This window comes from Echinops telfairi, unplaced genomic scaffold (assembly GCF_000313985.2).
Source record: "Echinops telfairi isolate 266 unplaced genomic scaffold, ASM31398v2 ScPeMD7_7469;HRSCAF=8507_1, whole genome shotgun sequence".
Classification (NCBI taxonomy): domain Eukaryota; kingdom Metazoa; phylum Chordata; class Mammalia; order Afrosoricida; family Tenrecidae; genus Echinops; species Echinops telfairi.
The window spans coordinates 144737624-144759169 of NW_022111373.1; the positions used below are offsets into that span (position 1 = coordinate 144737624).

General features: G+C 44.1%; 1 pseudogene; it reads left to right on the forward strand.

Annotated features, from left to right (window-relative positions):
* Positions 1-13111, forward strand: part of LOC101662716 — a 138330-nt pseudogene extending 125219 nt beyond the window's left edge.
* The last annotated feature ends 8435 nt before the right edge of the window (positions 13112-21546 follow it).

The window sequence follows — 21546 nt, forward strand, 5'->3', positions numbered from 1 at the left end:
ATCCACTTAAAAGAGGGAAGACGAGATTCTAGTCCAACTATGCAGCCTTGAGAAAAACACTATTTTCAGACGGTCAATATTCTTATCTCTAAGCTTCTCTGAGATTTGCTCAGTTAGAGCCTGAGCTAAAGATTAAAAAAGGAAAGGGGGTGGGGGGAGAAGCACACCTTGCCTACTGGCCAGCACTCATCCCTCCCCCACAATGGAATTAAGTATTTCTCCCGAGATGGAGCTACAGTTTTCTTCCCAAGAATCCAGCTTTCTTTGCTCTCAACCCCCCTCAACCCTGGCTTTTTACACCTTGGAGTCTAAAAGAGAATTCTAATGTGAGATTATTTACTTTCCTGGTCAGGTTAATTAAAATGTGTATGTCTGTGCCTATTCAAGCTAAATAACATAATTAAAAATACATTTAGTATTTCACCTGTCCATTGTAGTAACAAATGTTTTCCCTGAAATGACAACATGGTTTCCATTTTTAGTCTCTTGGCTCATGATTTTCTGCTCACAACTTTCTGCTACATTCCCTGTATGCTGAAAGTGAATCAGATATTCAGTTTCTTTGGAAGTAGTAGTGACACTGAGTTATGGATTGAATGTGTTCCCCCCCATGCCCCCAAATATGTGCTATAAATCTGATACCTGTCAATACTATCCCCTTAGGAATAGGACTTTCTTTGTATGTAAATGAGACCATATCAGTGTAGGTTATGTATTAAACCTACATTCAACATTGAGATATAAAGAGAAGATAAGGCACAGAGAAACATAAGAAGATGGAACGAATACACAGTCCCTGTATCAAAAAGAATTGGTTAACTCTCAACCATTTCACGAGGTAGCATGAGACCAAGAACTGATGGTGTTGAAAGAAAAAATCTAAGCTATACTGAAGACATTGGTGAAATACAAGGCACCAAGAATTCATGGAATGCCAGTTAAGAAACTTCTATGAAAGGATGCAAGCATGCTCCTTAGAGGCAAGGATGGCGAGGCTTCATTTCACGGGCTTTGGGCATGTTGTCAGGAGAGACCAGTCCCTGGAGAAGGACATCATGCTTAGCAAAGTAAAGGGGCAGCAAAAAAGAGGGAAGTCCTAGACAAGATGTAGTGGCACAGTGGCTACAAGAAAGGGTTCACACATAAGAACACTTAGGAGGAGGGCCCAGGCTCAGGTGGTGTTTTGTTCTGTTGTATACAGGACCATTCGCTATGTTATATATTGGAATTGACTTGTTGGCACCTGGCAACAGCAAAACACCTGGATACAATGTTGGGAGCACCCCTTCATTCATGCCCCCAAATTTGGAAGACAGCTACCTGACCCACCGAATGGAAGTGACTCAGTTTGTGCCTGTTTGAAAAGAAAGCCCATCTCACAGAGCATGGAAATGACAGCATAATGTCACCAATGTTTGACTGTGTGAAGGAGGAGCGGCATCAAGATCAGAACAAGGCTTATGATCACGCTCCAGTGTGCAGACGACACAACCTGCTCTGCTGAAAGCAAGGACGACTTGAAGCAGTTGCAGATGAAGATTACAGACCGCAAACTTTAGATGGCAACTCAAAGTAAAGAAAACCAAACTCCTCACAACTGGATCGATAGCTAACACAGTAAACAGAAAAAAGCCTGAAGGTGTCAAGGAATTTGTTTGGCTTGGATCCACAATGAATGCTCATGGAAGCAGCTGCCCGGACATTAGAGGATATATGAACTGGGAAAATCTGCTGCATAAGGGGTTGTTTGGTTTCCTTTTGTTGTTTTGTTTTGCTCTGCTTTGGTTTTGTACTTATTATTGTCTCCATGTTTATCTAGATAAGATAGGGGGGATAAACAATCTGGAGGAGAAAACAAGGGGACCGATGGTTCCGAGGGTGGGGCTGGGGGGCATGAGAGAAAGGGAGGAGGGAAAGGAAGTGGGTGTTAACAAACCCAGGGATAAGGGAACAATAAGTGATCTAAAATTTATGGCGAGGAGGGCATAGGATGCTTGGCAGGGCTTGATCAGGAGCAATGTAACTGAGAGGAAAAGTAAACGGAAATAGAGGAAATAAGTAGGAGGCAAAGGGCATTTATAGAGGTCTAAATACATGCATATGCATATGTAAATATATTTATATATAATGATAGGGAACTAGATCTATGTACATATATTTATGTTAAGTATCAAGGTAGCAGACAGGCATTGAGCCTCTACTCAAGTACTCCCTCAATGCAAGAACATTTTATTCTAATAACCTGGCACTCTGTGATGCTCACCTTCTCAACATGATTGCTGAAGACAAAATGGGTGCATAGCAAATGTGTCGAAGAAAGCTGATAATGTTCAACTATGAACAGATACAGCATCTGGGGTCTTAAAGGCTTGGAGACAAACAAGCAACCATCTAGCTGAGAAGCAATAAAGTCCACATGGAAGAAGCACACCAGTCTGTGTGATCATGAGGTTCAATGGGATCAGCTATCAGGCATCAAAGACCCAGAACAAAAAATCATTATCAATGTAAATGAGGGGGAGTGTGGAGTGGAGATCCAAAGCCCATCTGCAGAAAATTGGACATCCCCTTACAGAAGGATCACAAGGAGGAGACGAGCCAGTCAGGGTGCAGTATAGCACCGATAAAACATACAACTTTCCTCTAGTTCTTTAATACTCCCCCCTCCCCCACTATCATGATCCCAATTCTAACTTACAAGTCCAGTTAGACCAAAGCATGTACTGGGGTACAGATAAGAGCCAGAAACACAGGGAATCCAGGACAGATAAACCCCTCAGGACCAACAATGAACATGGCAATACTGGGAGGATAAGGGAATGGTGGGGGGGAGAAAGGGGAAACTGATCACAATGATCTACATATAACCCCCTCCCAGGGTTACAGACAATAGAAAAGTGGGTGATGGGAGACCTTTGTCAGTGTAAGACATGAAGAAATAACAATTTATAAATTATCAACGGCTCGTGAAGAGGGAGGGGGAAAATGAGGGGCTGATATTAAGGACTCAAGTAGAAAGAAAATGTTTTGAAAATGATAATGGCAATAAATGTACAAATATGCTCGACACAATGTATGTATGTATGTATTGTGATAAGAGCTGTATGAACCCCCAATAAAATGATTTAAGTAAAAAAGATCTCTTTAGAGTGTTGAAGAACAAGGATGTCACTTTGAGGACTAAGGGAAACCTGAGTATTTTCAGTCACTTCATATGCATGTGAAAGTTGGGCATTGAATATGGAAGACTGTATTTGAATTTTGGTGGTAGCAAAGAATATTGAAAGTACCATGGACCACATGAAGAACCAACAAATCTTTCTGGGGAAAGGTACACTCAGACTATTCCTTAGAATCAAGGATGGAGAGTTTCTCTCAGATATTTTGGACATGCCCTCAGGAGAGATCAGTCCCTGGAAAAGGACATCATGCCTGGGAAACTTAGTAGGTCTTAGTAGGAGAATCATCAAGGAGAAACTTAGTAGGTCTTAGTAGGGGAATCATCAAGGAGATGGGCTGACACAGTGGCTGACACACGGGCTGAGACATAACAGTAGTGAGGATGGCACAGGGCGGTACACTGTGCTATGTTTGGTTGCACATATGGTCTCTGTGAGGCGGAACCACGCTGATGCCACCTAACAATAACATCATCGATATCACAAGACAAGCAAACTGGTGCAAAAGAGAACTTGAAAACAATTGCAGCAGTACATTGAGCGGGAACTGTCAGGTTCAGACGAGAATTTTCAGTGAGCATTATCTTTCTCAATGTCAGAGGGATCTTGGCTTAGAGCAGAGAATACTTGACAAAAAAGAGTTTACCTTTATTGTATTGCCTATGCCTAGGTATTTAACTATGGGGATCATAGCAAATTATGTATAACATTGCAGATAATGGGCACTCCAAAATATTTCATTGTACTCACACGGATCTGCATGTAGACCATAGAGAGAGATGTTGTTGCTTTTGTGGTTAGGTGCCAACCCATACATTCTGACCCATAGCGGCCTTATGCCCAAGAAAGCGAAACACGGCCAGACCTGTGCCGTCCTCCCAGTTGCTCCTGCGCTTGGGTCCAATGTTGCAGCCACATGGCAGTCCACCTCCTTGAGGGCCTTCCCCTCCTCACTGCCCCTCTGCTTTTCCATGCATGAGGTCCTCCAGGGACTGGTCTCTCTCCTGACAAGATGTCTAAAGTATGCAAGATGAAATTCTGCCTTCCTGGCCTCGAGGGATAACTCTGACCCATACTTCTTTTAAGGAAATTCAGTTTGTCGTTCTAGCTGTCGATGATACTTTAAATATTCTTCTCCAGCACCACAATCCAAATCCGTCTATTCTTCTTCGGTCTTCCATAGTTAATGTCCGATTTGCACAAGCATACAAGGCAATTAGTAATACCATGGCTTGGGATAGGCACACCTTAGTCCTCAAAGTGACACCCTTGCTTTTCAATACTCAAAAGAGATCTTGTGCAGCAGATTCACCTAATGCTACTCCTTTTTTGATTAAAAAAAACCCAAAACATTTTATCGAGCACTCTTACAGCTCTTGTAACAATCTGTACAGCAATTGTATCAAGCACATTTGTACATATGTTGCCATCATCATTTTCTAGACATTCGTTTTCTCTGGAACCCTTGATGTCAGCTCCTGTTACCACCCTCCCTCCCACCCTTGTGGCCCCTTGATAAATTATAAATTATTATCAATTTCATATCTTACACTGACACTTTTTTGACTCTCGAGAGTTGCTTCCATGAGCAATGGTTATGGATTCAAGCAAGACAAAATCCTTGGCAACTTCAACTCTTTCCCCATTTGTCATGATGTTCCCTATTGGTGAAGTTGTGAGGATTTTGATCTTTCTTACATTGAGTTGTAATCCATGCTGAAGGCTGTATTCCTTGATCTTCATCAGCAAGTAGTTCAATTCCTCCTCACTTTCACCTGGTTGAGAATCAGAAAAGATACCATGTCAGGATTACATCCTTTCACCACATTTATGCAACCTATAATGTAAGCAAATCATCAGAGCAGCTTGGGCTGTGTGAAGGAGAGGGTGCCATCAGCATTGGAGGCAGACTGAGAAAAACCTTTCATATAAAGATGAGAAAACCAAGAGGATGTGAAACAATGAAGATAAAAGACCACAGCCTTCAATGCGAATCTGCCCCTCACCGTGAAGCAAACAGAAATCCCCAATAAGAAAAGAACAGAAATGGACCAGACAACAATATCATGAGCAATGGAGAAACGTCTGAAGTTGTCAACGGTTTCATTTAACAGTCAATGCCCATGGAAGCAGCATTAAAGGATTTCAGGGACATACGATACGGACAATTCGGTTGCAAAAGGCCTTTGGAGAACAAAGATGTTATCTTGACTAAGGCGTGCCTGACCCATGACATGGTATGTTCACTGCCACATATGCATGTGAAAGCTGGACAGCAGATAAGGAAGACTGGAGCAGAACTGATGTGCATGACGCACGGGTGTTGCCTGAAAACACTGAAATGACCACGGACTGCCAGAAGAACAAACCAATCTGTCTTGGAAGAGGGCTAGCCAGAACGCTCCTTAGAAGTAAGGATGATGAGATTTGTCTCTCGTACTTTGGACATGTTACCAGGTGAAACCAATCCCAGGGAAGAGCATCATGCTGGGTAGATTAGAGTCACTGAAAAGGAGGAAGAACTTCAGTGAGATGGATTGATGCTGTGGCTGCCACAATGGGCTGAGATATAGCTGTGAGCGCGGTGCAGGACTAGCAGGGGATCCTTCTGTCTGCACAGGATCCCTATGAATCAGAGCCGATTTGGTAGCAGCTAGCAACAATAGCACCAGTTCGATAATGACTTGTAAAGAATTATCTGATGCAAATTGTTGTCAGGAGGGTCATGCTCGGCGTGGACAGTCAGACCTCCCCTAGGGTTCCTGCCAGAGGCTCAGCAATATTTTTATTGAGTATATGAATCTATAACCAGTCAAGAACAGTGCTTGGGTAGCTCGCTTACAGTATATTAAATTTAAAATACAAGTTCATACGAAGTTCATAGAAAAGGTAAATTTGTCATTTTGAACCGCAACCTTAAGTAAGAAGACAATGGGAGAAAGCAAATAGCTGTAAGGTTACTGTAATACTTTAAAGGGACAGCAATAAATTGCCAGGACATTTTTATGGGGTTTTTAAACCTCTGGCCTTTGAAGGGGGCAAATCAATAAGATATTAAGAAAATCATGAATTAATGTTTCATGTAGTGTAGACATCAGTAGGAGCTCTGTAGGTTGGATAATAAATGTCTCAACCAGGAATCTTGTATCCCCATATAAAGTTAAAACCTCAATAGACATTCTATATGGGAACCATGCTAATCATTCTCAGTCTACATCAATGAGAGACTTCATAGTCTTATGGTGAGTATTAAAACCTTCTAATGTTATCCAGGATAGTATGATAAAATCTCCAGAGGAAATGAAACACAAATAATCCTTTTTGCATTGAGTGAAATCACGTTTGTAGCTGTCAGTATTTCATAAGGCATTCTCTAATTGACTCATATTAAATTTAAGCAATATCTAGGCTGTGGAGCTTAGATTTTCTTATGAATGATGGAAAGTAAAGCTTTCTGAGCTCAAATGATCTCTTATAGTTTGTTTCTTTGCATGGCAAATTGACAGACACAAATTTACATGGACGCCCAATCAGCGTCCATGGAAGCCACCCTCTAAAAGTCCAGTGACATACTGCTTTGGACAAATCTGTGCAAGCCCTTTTGAGTGTGCGAAAAAGAAAGGATGAAGCCATTAGGACCGAGGTGCAACCAACCCAACATATGGTATTTTTCAATCTCCTTAAATGTGCACATAAAAAGTGGGCAATGAGTAATGAAATCCAAAGAAGAATTGATGCATTTGAACCCTGCTGTTTGTGAAGAATGTTAAACGTATATGGACTGCCAGAGATTGAAAATGCCTGTCTTTGAAGAAGTGAAGTCAGAAGGCGCCCTAAAAATCAAGGGTGATAAGACTTTGTCTCGTGTGCTTTGGACATGTTACAAGAAGAAAGTAGTCCTTGGAGAAGGATATCGTGCTTGGTAAAGGATAGGAGGGTCAGTTAAAAAGAAGATGACACTCCAGAAGATGTACTGATAAGGGCTGCAAAAAAACTGGCTCCTACATGGTAGTGATTCTGTGAGTGCTGTTGCGGGAGGGGCACTATTTCTCTCCTGTGCATGGATGGGGTTTCTGTCAGTTAGAACTGACCCGACAATACCTAACAACAAATATGTATATTTGATGAAGAACAGGGAATCTCTGTGTCTCTCTGCTATTCACTCACTTTCTGTCCTTTTTCTTCTCCTTCTCTGAGTTAGTTAATTGTGCCAGCCTGGCCGATAGTCACATGTGGGGCTAATTGAAAGGCGGAGGGAGAAATAGGTGGTGAGCCTCACCTTTCTAGTTCTCGGGTCTCTTGTTTTGCGATGGTCGTACCAGGGTGTAGCTGCCTTAGCAGCTCCCTGCTTCAGCTTGCAAGATTGACTTCCTACAAGACATCCCCAAGGAGAAGCTACATGGACCTATTCCGATGCAGCCCTGGGTGCTGGAGCAGCCATGTGGAGACCCCTGCTAATGCTGAAATGCTTGTTCGTTTACTGACTCAGCTTTCCTCCTGCAGTCGGCATCATTGCCTCCATTTTGTGAGGTGGAGGACTTTGTGGACTGGTGTTGGGTTAATGGGTTAATGTTGGACTTGTGGGCTTGGGCAGCATTGTGTTGGGATATTTTCGTGATGCACATTTTCTTTATATAAAACTCTCTCTTATACATGAGTTGCTGTGGATTTGTTTCTCCAAAGTACCCAGACTAACACATTCTCCTTGTTCTTCTTATCTCCTCCACCTCCACTTCCTCCTCCCATTCCTCCTCCTGTTCCATCGCTCCCTCTTCCTCCTCCTCAAGGTAAAGAGACAAAATCTTCACAACTGGACCAGTATTTAACATCATGATAAATGGCAAAAAGGTTGAAGTTGTCCAGGATTTTGTCTTGCTTGGGTCTACAATCAATGCTCATGCAAGCAGCAGTCAAGAGATTAAGCAATGCATTGCATTAGGTAAATCTGCTGCATGAGACCTCTTTAGAGTATTGAAGAGCAAGGATGCTACTTTGAGGACTAAGGTTCACCTGACCAAGCCATTGCCTTCATAAGCATGTGAAAGTGGGACCTGAATAAGGAAGAAGGAATCAGAATTGATGCACTTGAGTTGTGGCGCTAGTGAAGACTATTGAAAGTGCCATGGGAAGGCAAAGGAACATTCCAACACATCTGTCCTGGAAGAAGTAGAGCCAGAGTGCTCCTTAGAAGCAAGGATGGCGAGATTTGGTCTCAGCCACTCTGGACATGCTGTCAGGAGAGGCCAGTCCCTGGAAAAGTACGTCATGCTTGGTGAAGTAGGTGGGTGGTGGGAAAGAGGAGGGCCTGCTACAAGATGGAGTGACGCAATGGCTGCATCAATGGGCTCAAACAATAGGACCAGTGTGAGGGTGGCACAGGACCGGCCATGTTTGTTCTGTTGTACCTAGGATTGCTAAGAATTCTGCACTGACTCAGAATGGCACCTAACAACTACAACAAAGGGATGACCTTGACCTATTTTTTTGGAGGGACACAGCGCACTCATATGGGGTTTATTATGAAAAAATAAAACCAACAAAAAACAAAAAACAGAAGAACGCATTGGTGAGAGAAACATCAGGTAGTCTGTGCCAAGGAATTTTTTCCCCCCTCCAATCAGGACAATGCTCTTGCTCATTTTTCTAGGATAGCAAAGGTCCTAGGAGAATTTTGTTGGGAAACCTTAAATCATGCACCCTCCCGTCCTTCTTTGCCCCTTCCGACTTCTTTTGGCCCCCAATCTCAAAGAACATTTGAAAGAACATGATGTAAGTCCCTTGTGGATGTCAAAGCTGTCATTTCGCTGTGGTGTAAGAGCAAGAGAGCAGCGTTCTTTGGGGGGAAGGGGGGCGATAGAGGCTCTGACTATGCGGGAGGATGCTTCCTCTCTGATGGCACAGCATTGTTCCTTTCCTCTCGTTTGTTCCCCACTGGAACTCGAGGAGCAGATGGAGAGCAGGACGCCCAGGGCTGGCAGCCCTCCTAGAAGACAGGGGTGCGGTGGATGCTGTCAGTGATCGAATGATGTAGATTCTATCAGCCCACAGCCATCCTCTGGGATGTAGGCTGGGGACAGCTCTTGTCTCCTGGTGATCAGTGCCCGGCTGATCCCAGACAGGTACTGTTCCCTCCCATTCAGAGAGGGGGGATGACTTCCGATGAGAGATACAGCCCATCAATAGGCCTCCATTCCCAGTCTCGGCATACATGTCAGGCCCCTAGCCTCTTGGCTTTGTCAGCATGCTACTGGAGGTGAAGGCTCAGAGAAAGCGGCCTGATATGCCTGTATTGACGTGTAGTATCCTTGATATGTTATCTGCTTCTCTATGCAGTCGTGCCAGTGTGGCCACAATGCCCTGGCCCTTGATTCTGGATGTCCACCTTGGCCAGGGCCAGCCAAAGGGGTTACTTGGTGATTATTCTTCAGCAGAGGATTCTTGTAGGAAACCCTATACTAATTGGGCACTGCACCAAACCGAAAGTGGTCAGGCTTCATGAAAAATGTATTCCCAGGTAGGGTGGCCCAGCCATTTGTAGTGAGCACAACAGCAAGTGTTCTACCTGGACTGGACGCAGGGAAGTGACAGGGATGGGCCTGCTGGTCCCACTCGTGTTTGCAAACAGAAGTGGAATCACGTGGAGCTTCAGGGTGAGTGGCCACTTCTGAGGCGCCTGGTCTGCAGGTCCTGCAAAAGCCAATGTGTGCTGTGAAAAATTCATAAAGAACACAGCTTTTTGTTTTAAGAGCAACAGCAACAAAGGCTGCTTCTGCTTCTGCTTCTTCTGTGGTGCCCGGGGAAACAGAAAGTTCAAATATTGTGAAAGTACGGCATAGATCAGAGCTGGAGCTTCCCCTCGGAAGCCTACAAGGCACCTGTTTTAAGTGTCTCCTCACCCGTCTCAGCTCAAGGATAACAGCGTCTAAGAAGCCAATTTGCTGAGTGTTGTTCGGCCTGTAAAATGAATCCTTTTTGTTAGGGAGTCAAGCGACTGGGACCCAGGAACAGTGAGAACCCCACAGTGCCAGGATTGTCCCCAACATTTCTGTGGAGACAATTTCCCCCCGGCCCCAGTTCTCCAAGTGTCCTCTCTCTCCTTCCTGGAAAGCAAGACATTGGCGTCCAGACTTGAGATTCCAACAGAAGCAGGTGAAAGGCCTTGGTCTTCCCGGAAGAGCCAACATCTTATAGCACTTTAAAGCAAAAAAAGCTTGGGGCGGTAAGTCAAAAGTATTATTCTTGGGTTCTAGTTCATCCGTGTTTCGTGGCTTATTCCACAAAACTTGTTTGCACATGTCTGTGGTCAGTGGATGGCTGTAGACAAATTCTCATCATAGTACACTGGTCTTAGTCTTGTAAGGGACCTTTTAAAAAAAAGACCTTCAAGGGGGTCTGCGGGGTCACTACCATTCAGAAGAGAGAAGGTCAGCTGAAAAGGTTCTGGAGACGGATATTCTTTGAGGAAGAAGAGGATTCCAGGCGGATCATCTTGATAGATTCTCTCCAAGCACCCAAGAGGATCACTGGGGCTTATTCAGAAGTTTTCAGAGAACTGAATAGGCTTGAGTGAGAGAAAGGTCAGGGACACGTATGCAGCAAGGGTTTCTTTTCCCACCAGGACCGTGCACTTGCTCATTCCCAAGTGGAGGGAGCCCAGTCCTGCGAAGATTTTGTTCAGAAGCCTTACCTGAACCACCCTATGCTCCTGAATTTGCTCCTTCAGACTTGCTCCCCCCTCCCCCCAAAAAACAACAACAACAACTATCCGTCCAAACTCAAAGCATGTTTATATGGCACACAAGCGGAGTCCTTCAAGGAGGCTGTTTTGACATGGTGCAAATCATAGAGTGCAGACTTCTTTGGGGGAAAGATCAGAGGAGTGGGGAAGGCTGCCTCCAGAAGTATAGGCTTGTGGCTGTTGTCAGGTGCCATTGAGTCGGTGCCAACTGATGGTGGCCCCAGGCACAAGAGAAAGTAACCCTGCCCGGGTCTGGCCTCCTTTTCACAATTGTTCTTACACTTGAGCCCATTGTTGCAGCCACTGTGTCAATCCATCTTGTTGAAAGTCTTCCCCATTTTCACTGACCCAGTACTTGACCAAGCGTCATGTTCTTCTCCAGGGTCTGGTGGCCTCCTGAGAACACATCCAAAGTACTTGAGGTAAAGTCTTGCCATCCTTGTCTCTAAGGAACCTTTTGCTTTTATGAAGGATGGGTTAAACAACAACAACAACAACAAATGGCTTCAAATTTTGTGTCACAGAGGTTTCAGTAATATTTGTATCAATACTTTGGGCTTTTCCTGGTAGGTGTTTGCAGAAGAGTAAGAGTCCCCTAGAGGTGCAAATGGTTATGTGCTTGGCTGCAAACGCACAGACCAGATTGAGCGCACACTTCAGAACACATCCTTGATCCCCGTCCCCAAAGATGTCCTCCCCCACCAGGTCCCCAACGCCAAGAAGCTCAGGCAGAAACAGCAGCTATGGGAGAGGCTGGCTGAGTTAGTTTATTGTGCCAACCTGGCCAATTAACACAAGTGGGGTTAATTGAAGGGTGGAGGGATAAATGGCTCAGGGAGCCTCGCCTTTCTAGTTCTGGGTCTCTTACTTTGTGATGCTTACACCAGAGTGCAGCTGCCTTAGCAGTTCCCTGCTTCAGCTTGCAAGGCTGGCTTCCTGCAAGGCATCTCTGAGGAGAAGCCACAAAACCTACCCCGATGCAGCCCTGGGTGCTGGAGCACCCGTGTGAAGACCCCTGCCAGCACTGAGATGTTTACACATTCACTTACTTGGCTTTCCTCCTGCAGTCGGCATCATTGCATCTGTTTTGTGAGATGGAGGAGGACTTTGTGGACTGGTGTTGGACATATGGGTTAATGTTGGACTTGTGGGCTTGGGCAGCACTAGGTTAGGATATTTTCTTGATGCACAGTTAACCTTTATATAAAATTCTCTCTTTACACGAGTTTCTGTGGATTTGTTCTTCTGAAGTACCTAGACTTAACACACTGGCAAAGCAAGGCAAGCTGCCCCGAGAGGTGTGGAGGGCCCAGGCCCGGCTCTGGCAGCCCCCCACTGCCAAGGCCAAGCCTGGGCCCCAGGACACTGTTAAGCGGTCCTTCTATGACGTCTGGGCCCCTGACAACCCTCTGGACCGACCCGACCGCTGGTTGGCCAGGATACCTTCTTCCTGGAGCAGACCAAGAAGAAAGGCATCAAGCGACCTGTGAGACTCCTCACCAAGCCACCCCAGGTGCCTGCCATGGAGGTGACACCGGCTGGAGCCTCCTACAACCCAACCTTTGAGGACCACCAGACTCTGCTCCGGGCAGCCCATGAAGTGGAGCTGCAGCGGCAGAAGGGGGCAGAGAAGCTGGAGAGGCAGTTTGGTCCTACCTACCGCTGACCAGGCTGCCACCCAGGAGTCCACATTTTGAGAGAGAGAGATGTGTGAGGGACTGCTGGACGAGTCGGATGGGGCGGGGGAACCAGGGGCCGGAGACTACAGGAGACCAGGCCTTGCCTAGACCCACCCGCCTGGCCCCTAACCAGAAGAAGACAGAGCAGCAACGCCAGAAGGCTGCTTGGACCTAGAGAGCAAAGCGGGCTACGCTGGGGGCTGCTCAGCTCAGGCACCAGGAGCTCTCCTGGCACGCGGGATCAAGGTCCAGGTGGCTCAGTGTCTGGCAGAGCAGCAGACAAGCCCTACAGGCTGGGGCGACTCAAGTATCAGGCCCCAGACATTGACGTGCAGCTGACCTCGGGGCTGGCAGACTCCTTCCGGACCCTGAAGCCCTAGGGTAACATCCTCCAGGACCAATTCAATAGCTTCCAGAAAAGGAACATGATTAAGCCGAGGGAGAGAGCCAAATTCAAGCGCAAGTACAAAGTCAAGTTGGTGGAGAAGCTAGCATTCTGAGAGATCCAGTTATGAACGCTACTGGATACCTGTGTCCTCAGCCTATAATAAACCGTGCTCTGAGGTCCAAAAAAAACCCAAAAAACAAAAACAAAAAACCTTGGAGGTACCTACAGGTATCTTGGAGGCAAGATCTGGCAATCAATTTCTGAAAAACCAGCTACTACAAATACAGTGGAGGTTCCGGTGTAGAATTCTTGCCTCCCATGCAAGAGACACAGATCTGACTCCTGGGCAACACACCTCATGCTCAACCACCACCCATCATTCAGCAGAGGCTGGTATGTTTCCACGATAGTCAGCAGGGTTCAATGCAGCTTCTAAGCCAAGACAGACTCAGAAAAAGGTCTGGGAATCCAGTTCTAAAAACCATGCAGGAAGCACCCCATGGACCACAGTATTTCACACAGTAGCCCACCGTGGGGATGGTGAAGGTCCAGGGAGCATTTTGTTCTGTTGTGCATGGAGGTGGCTACAGGGCAGGAGATGATTCAATTGGAGTTACAGCAGCGGCAGTAGCAGCAGCAGCAAGAGACTGGGTGTCACAACTTTTGTTTTGTGAGCCTGGTTCAAGAAACAGTGGATGCAAGCCTCTCAGAATACTCTCATAGACTGAACATGCCCAGACTCTCTTGAAACATATGTTGCCAGAGATGCCCATGGTTGTATAGGAAGAGCAGCTATCAGGATCCTCTCACCATAAGACTCAGTCTCCTCCCATGTTTGTTCTTTAGCACACTTAACCAGCATGATGGTTAGGGATTATACCAACTGGACACTCTTGGGTAAGGGTAGGGACATAGCCCAACCTATCAATCGAATCACAGCCCGATGAGACCTCTCTGGTGGCATAAGCCTTTTTGTATAAGACAGAGAGGCGAAGCACAGTCGAATTCTCATTGGTCCTGCACCTTCTGCGGGAGCTGGATCTTGAGTCTGGTTCTTCAATCTACTGCTGCATCGATTGCTCATCCCAAGTGCCGTCAGTGGACTACCAGCAGCAGATTCATTTGGCTCACTTTGGACCTCTGCATCCACCAACCTGTGCCCCCTACTCTCCACCCTAGCTGCCTCTGCTCTTCTTCCTACTTATTGTTCATTAGTTTCCACTAGTCAGGAGAAGCATGACTTGACCCAGGCTGGACTTTCTTATTTCTATAGTGTCTAAGCCATTTACTGATAGAAAATTTTACCCCTATATACAATACATGCCTGCATAGTTGGTTTTGCTTCTCTAAAGAACCCAAGCTACCACAACCAGTAAGAGGGAAATACTTGCTACAAATGACACCCTGGATGTGTGTTCTCAGAACCAGCAGGCTTTGTGAACTATACTCAGGAAAGGCATAGGTGCATGGGGCTTCAGTACTTCTAATCTTTCTTTTGGGAAGATATCTGTGTTTCCTAAGGGGATCTGTGGACAAACTGGAAGAGCATTCTCCCATTGTCTGCTCTCTCTAGCCTTCCCTTCAGAAACTCATGGCTTTTGATTCTCAACAATTTGGTCTTTGGGAGATGGAGTGATGTAGGCACATCAGGATGAGTATTATTTAGGGTGGGGATGGGGGTAGGGAGGAATCTCCCAGGGTCTTGAAAGACTGAAAACTAAATCAAAACTATCAGAGAATATTTCAAAACCAGATCCAGAGAGATTAAGACTGTGACCCCAAGTTACAGATTACACCCTTTTCATTTCTCAGCCAAATGCATCTTTCTAATTATTTCAATAGTTACTAAACAACTATTTAGACTGGACTTTTACCAAAACAATGCACATGCACACATTTTTGCAAAGAACACAAACCCTACTTGTGAAAGTTTCCTCTGCAAGCTAGTTGCATTATATATTCTATTTTTGTGAGTGTATTATTTGGAGGAAATATGGAACTGTGATTTTCTTCCTATTGGAAGCCTGGGCTGGAATATATTGATTAATAATATTTGGGTTATATGGCTTTTCATCTCAGTCTATACACACAAAATTCACTGCTATTGAATCAAGTCAGACTCATTGTGACACTACAGGACAGAGAACTTCCCTTTTGGGTCTCCAAGGATGGAAATCTTTTTGGGAACAGAAAATCTTATCCTTCTCCTTCAGAGCAGCTGGTGATTTTGAACTGCTGAGCCCAGTTTGTTACTCGCTACATCATTAGAGCTTCTTGTCTTGTACACTGGATTTCTTTTACCTATAGTTGATTGGCAAATAATTCACATATCATACAATTTAGTCATTCAATCCAATTAAGAAGAGCTGTGCAAGCATTGCCATAATTAATTTCAGAATATTTTCTTCTCTTAATCATTTCTGTTAGCTCTTCATTTTCCCCACATCATCCCCTGACATGCCCCTAAGCCATTATCAATCTAGTTACTGTCTCTATAGATTTACCTATTCTGGATTTCATATAATGAAAATCATATGAAAGAAGACCAACAAGAAGCAAATAAGCAAATAAACAAAACCCAACAACACCAAAATAAGAGAAAGACCTCAATCTGAAAAATACAGCAGAAAAAGTTAAAAACTGAAACAACTTTAGAATGGATCAAAAGGGAGATCAAGTGATAAGTTGTGGTTACATTTTAACCTAACTAGATGTACCAGATCTACTAGAATGCTCTCTGTCTGATAGCAAGGCTATCCACATCCCTGGGCTAATGTCAGAGGGAACTTTTCTGAGGCTTCATCCATGTGGGGACCACGCAAATAGATTTGGGGCTTCCACTGTCAACTGTAACCTTTTTCAAGCTGGGTGCTCAAAATTTAAGTTCTGATACTATTCCCTCCTTCAAATTTAGATTTTATTATTTGCAATCCTTGGATCACATGGGTTGGTGTGCTTTTTTCAGGTGGATTTAGTTAATGTCTCACGTAGATGGCTGCTTGTTTTAAGGCAAGGTTTTAAGACCCCAGATACCATTCTTTATGATAATTGGAAAAACATATGGCTTCTTGTACACAACACTACATAATTATAATTATAAGAGTCATACCTCCTTAACTTCCACAGAGCAAATGTAAGAGTGTCTGAACACCATTATTCATGGAAACAAACTTTTTTACCCCAAACACAACAAAGAAGTGGACATGGTCTCCAAAGATCTTTCACTTTGAACTCACTGGAAAGACAAATGAGAATTATTTATTTTTTATATGCTCAAACACTTTTCTATGTGACTGTCAATGCTACCCATAACCTTATGTTGTAGGAGAACGGATGGATCAGAAACTGCCACGTGTGACTCTGTGGATCCAGGTGTCCTCCACTGTGGTCCATCTTGTGGAGGTGTTCCACCTCTCTCCCTCCTTCCTTGGATCTAGAGTGGGACAGATGACTCTTGGCCTCTAATCCATGATGATTTCCAGATGTCGCTGAGGATTTTGTTGTTGGGTTTCATTCAGCTGATTGTGACTCTGAGAAATACCAGGTGGTGGAGTAGAACTATCCCAGATGATTTTATGGGCTGTAGCCTCAGGGAGCAGTGCCACCCTGTCCTCTAGGGTCCACTAGGAGTCAAAAGCATCTTGATGGCAAAGAGAAACTCATGGAAGCAGATTGCCCAGTCTTTCTCCCATGGAGATGCTAGGAGAGCCCAATCCCCAATCTAACAGTTAGCAGGCAAACTCTGATTATTGCAACATCAGGGCTCTGTCTTAGAGGCTATGTGGCACTAAATAAAGGGGGAAATATATGTAAATAATGCTTTATTCGGTCTTCTTTCAGGATGTTGAACACCTACATGACACATTTATGTGTGTTCAAGTCAACAGACTCATGAATGCAGAGAAGATACGGTTCAATTGATAACAACTAAAAAAAAACAGAAAAAAACCCCAAAACTATGGTATAACAAGAAGAGTCCTGGTGGCGTAGTAGTTATGCATTAGGCTGTGATCTTCATGGTTGACAGTTTGAAACCACCAGGAGCTCTACAGGAGAATGACTGGACTTTGTACTTCCGTAAATAGTCACAGTCCCAGAAACCCATAGGGAGGCATTATGGGTCATCATTGGCTCAATGGCAGTGAGTTTGAGTGTATGGTATAACAAGGGTTGTGAGAACCTCCTAGATTCAAACTCAAAGTGCATTGGAACATGTTTATAATGGAGAAAAGCCTGGGCGTCTCTGGAAGACAGATTGTCAGAATGGAAGATGGTGACCTTGTATTGGAGAATATTTCTATCTGGCAAGATAAGAAGTTGCTTATATTTGAAGAGTGGTCAAATGTATCCCAATGTATTATATGATTGTGTTAGGCCAGGTTGACTAGAGAAACAAGTCCAGTGATACTCATATATGCATAAGAAAGAGCTTTATGGCAAGAAGTAATTATATATCAAGAAAACATTCCAGCCCAGTCACCTCAAGTGTGTAAGTCTGATACTAGTATTTAAGTCCCTCTTCTGATCCATGCAGCAACATGCATAATTCAGAAAGCAGGAAGATCACGAGCAGAGTTGTGCAGCTCTAAGGTCAGTGAAAGCAAAGCATGGCTCCGGATCTCTCAGGATCAGTGGCAGAGAGTCCCAGCAGGCCAGAAAGTAGCGTGAGAAGGTCACATCCTCAAGGACACACTGTGACCTGATTGACAGGTTTGACTCCACCCTTAGCCTGGGGTATCTAGTTGACATAATATCATCCAACTACTACAATGTGATTGTGATTGTGGTTGGCTGTCATCAAGCAGATCCCAACTCATATTGACTTTCTGTGACACAGAATGAGCAGCCCATTTTTGTGCCATCTTCATGGTCATGCTACCCTCTATTGTTGCAACCAAAGTGTAGTGCTTTTCACCCAGGGCCTTATCTTTCAGCACTATATCAATAACACTCTGCTGTGGTTCAAAAGGCTTTCCCTGGATAGTTTTACAAATGAAATCACTAGGCCTTTCTTCCTATTCTGTCTTAGTCTGAAAGCACCTACTAAAACCAGCTCTCCATAGCTGACCCTATTGGTCATTTGAAATACTGATGGCATAACTTCCAGAATCAGGGTAACATGCAAGCCACCAGAATAAAGCAAAATGCCAGATGAGTGGTAGATCCATTTTGCACTAGTCCATAAGCCTCCAATTCATCCTGTTAAAACAAAACAAGGAGACTCTCTTTGCAGAGCTATTGCAAAGATTAACAAAGTCTGGTTGGTGGGTGCAGAGAGAGTGGGAAGGTGCGACATATCTTTGTTCCTTAACGGGGAGAGGGGAAGTTATAATAGGAGGTCATAACTAAAATAGTTATGAGATGGGAAAACTATAGCTGTCATTATGTAGATGATATAATAATTGGCCTAGGGGAGAAAGCATAGATTAGCAGACAAATGATTAAAACCAATAGAGTTCAGAAAGACTGCCAGATACAAAAATCAATAGAGTCTTTGAAACAGCAGTGGTCATAGAGATAATACAAATCATTCAGAACACCCACAAAAGCAATATGGTGTCTAGGTTTAATATCGCCAGAAACGCACAATATCGCTACATAGCAGATACTTGAATACAGGGTGTAGAAGAAGCTGGTAATGCTTAGTGTGATGTTTCAGGCACTGAGCAGGGCCTGCTCAACATTACCAAGATGCCAATTCACCAAAGTTAATCTATCATGAAGGAAATCTCAATCAGCTTCGCTTTTGGAGTTAGAGTAAATTTTGAATTTTTGTAAAATGATAAAATTTCATGAAGAGTTCAATTTACCTTAGGAGACAAAAGACAGTTGACTTACTTTTCCAGATAGTAAGAGGTACATAACCACCGAAATGAAAAACACTGCCACACTGAGATAAAAATAGACAAATAGAGCAACGGGACAGAGTAAAGCACTCAGTGACAGACTCATGCCTATCTCCCCAAATCCACTACCATTGACTCAATTCTGTTTCATGGCAGCCCTGCATAGTCTTTCCAAGGTTGCCAACCTTCAATAAATGATAAAGATCGCTGGGTACATGGTGCTGAGAAAAGAGTCTCCCAATATGGAGGAAAAAATAGAGCCGACCCTCTTCCTTATGCTGTATACAGTGATGAACACAAGCTGGAACTGTAGAACTATACAGTAGAACCATGTCTACAGTTCATAGAAGCTGTGAGAAGGGGGAAGGGCTTTTGATATAAAACTCCACAAGCACCAACTCTAAGTGGAACATGGTAGTGCTAGATTTGTGATGAGGAGACAACCCAAGGGTGGGCTGAGACCTGGTGTCAATTGGCAGCAAGGAACTTTCTAGCACAAGAGAACATTGTCTGTTCATATGCTCAGGGAATTCTGAAATCAAATGCCCAGGAAGTGTGTCAACTCAAGTGATGAATTAAGTGGAGAAAATGCTTTGGTAAGAGCCTATTATCAGGTCATAAATTTATTAGATAAAGTAATTGTGCATGTCTGACCATGGCAGCTTTAAATTCCCATTCACATGACTAAGAATGGATCCTCTCTATAATTTGCTGGAATCATAATTGACAGAGATTCAATTATTCTCAAACACATGAACTATAATGTGCAAAAATGATAGTTTTTTTTTAATTCATGGGGGTATATATTCTTAATTGTCTTTCAGAAAATCATTAGAAAGGGGCAATTGAGTAACAATTAAGGTTTCCCTTAAAGATGTAATTAAACATACGCTTCTGTGTTTGATTGCAAGTTTCTTTCGCATATTAAGCACAGCGGCTGCGTTAATAAAACCCAGCACTTGGGCAGGCAGCCACCTATCTCCACCCCTCAGGGATTTTCCCAGTGATCAGCGGTGCCATTAAGTGAGGCAGAGCATCATGAGACCTGCTCTGACCTCTTCCAATCATCTATGGAATTGATTCAAAATCACGCATCATAAAATAAATGAGTCTGCTCCAAGGACAGGAGGAGACATGAGCTTTATGAAGCAAATGAGTAAGTGGGAAGCTCTACACTAAAACCAATGTTTGAGCTGTCACTGAGCTGAAGGTCTACAGCTCGTCAATCAAGCACCAGGGACTTCTTGGTTACTAAATGTGGGCATCGCTTGGTTCAAAGTCTGAGTCTGCTGTTGACCAACTGTGTGACCTTGATCAAGGTACTTCTCCTTCACGATTCTCAGTGTCTAGCAGCATTCGTCCAGAAGAGGGAGGAGATAAACAGAGAGGAATCAACAGTCCTATTCCTAATGGGCAATAGGGACTCCATTAGTTGCTGAAACACAGAGATGGCACAGGTGGTAGGATGATTATTACCTTTGCCCCATGGGTGTAAATAAAATTCAAGTCATTTATGTTCACCCCCCCTTATGTGGTGATTTTAAAATTACCCTTCTTGTCTTCTTATCCCTCCCTCCCACCCTCCTTTCCTTCGTCCTTACTTTCCAGTCTTGTTTTCCTTAAGCACACACTCAACCTCCACTTTCAGTCAATAGACAGGTCTACAAGGTGAACCATACCCGAAGGAGGTATACACTCTTTGGAATAACCTACCGCTGGACGTCATAAGGGCAGCCTCTGACTCAGCCATGAGACGAGACCATCAAGTCTGTTTCACCCCATAGTGACCCGGAACGACAGAGCAAAGCCCTGCCTGCCCCGCCCCATCCTCACAATGGCTGCTAGGGTTGACCCATTTGGTATCCACTATGTCAGCCCATCTCACCGAGGGACGCCCTCCTTTTTGACAACCCAGGAATGAGAAAGAAGAGGAACGGGAAAGAGAAGGCCAGGAGAGAATAGAACAGCATTGTGGAGATTGCGGCTGGTGGCATGAACCAAAATGCCTATGGATTATTGACTGGAAAACTGATTTGCTATGTAAGATTTCACCCAAATCACAATAAAAATGCACACACAGATGTGAGCACATACACGCACACACACACATGCATACCCATGGCAACACACTTGCGCACATGAGCACAGGTACACATGCACATGTGCAAAGGCACACACAGATCATTTTAGCACACAGGACACATCAATCTCTTTATGAGTCATAGCAACACCACCCTGTGGATCTGAGTAGAACTATGCTCAATAGGAATTTCAATGACTACTTTTACTTAAAAAAAAAATTATGAGGCCTTTTCTTTCAGGTCACTTCTGGTTGGGCTTGAGCCATCAACCTTAGGTTAGCAGTCAAGCACCTTAGCCTCACCACCAGGGCATTTCTTATTTTTAGCTTGTTATGCCTCCGTGTTTTTGTTTTTGTTTTTGTGTCAAGGCTGCATAATAATGTGAACAAAAAACTTCCTACTCTTGTTCTAGTGCTTTCCAGGAATCCTAGTGGCCCTGCTGAGTGAGCATTGGACTGATAATGGAAAGGTTGGAGGTTCAAACCCACCAGGCACTCCATGGCATAGAATTGAGGCTATTTACTCCTGTAAAGATTGACAGCCTAGAAAACCCTATATAGGGGTACGATGAGTCAGTATGAAGTCAATAGCAGTATTTTGTTGTTGCTGCTGTTTTCTGTTTTTGTTTTTGCTAG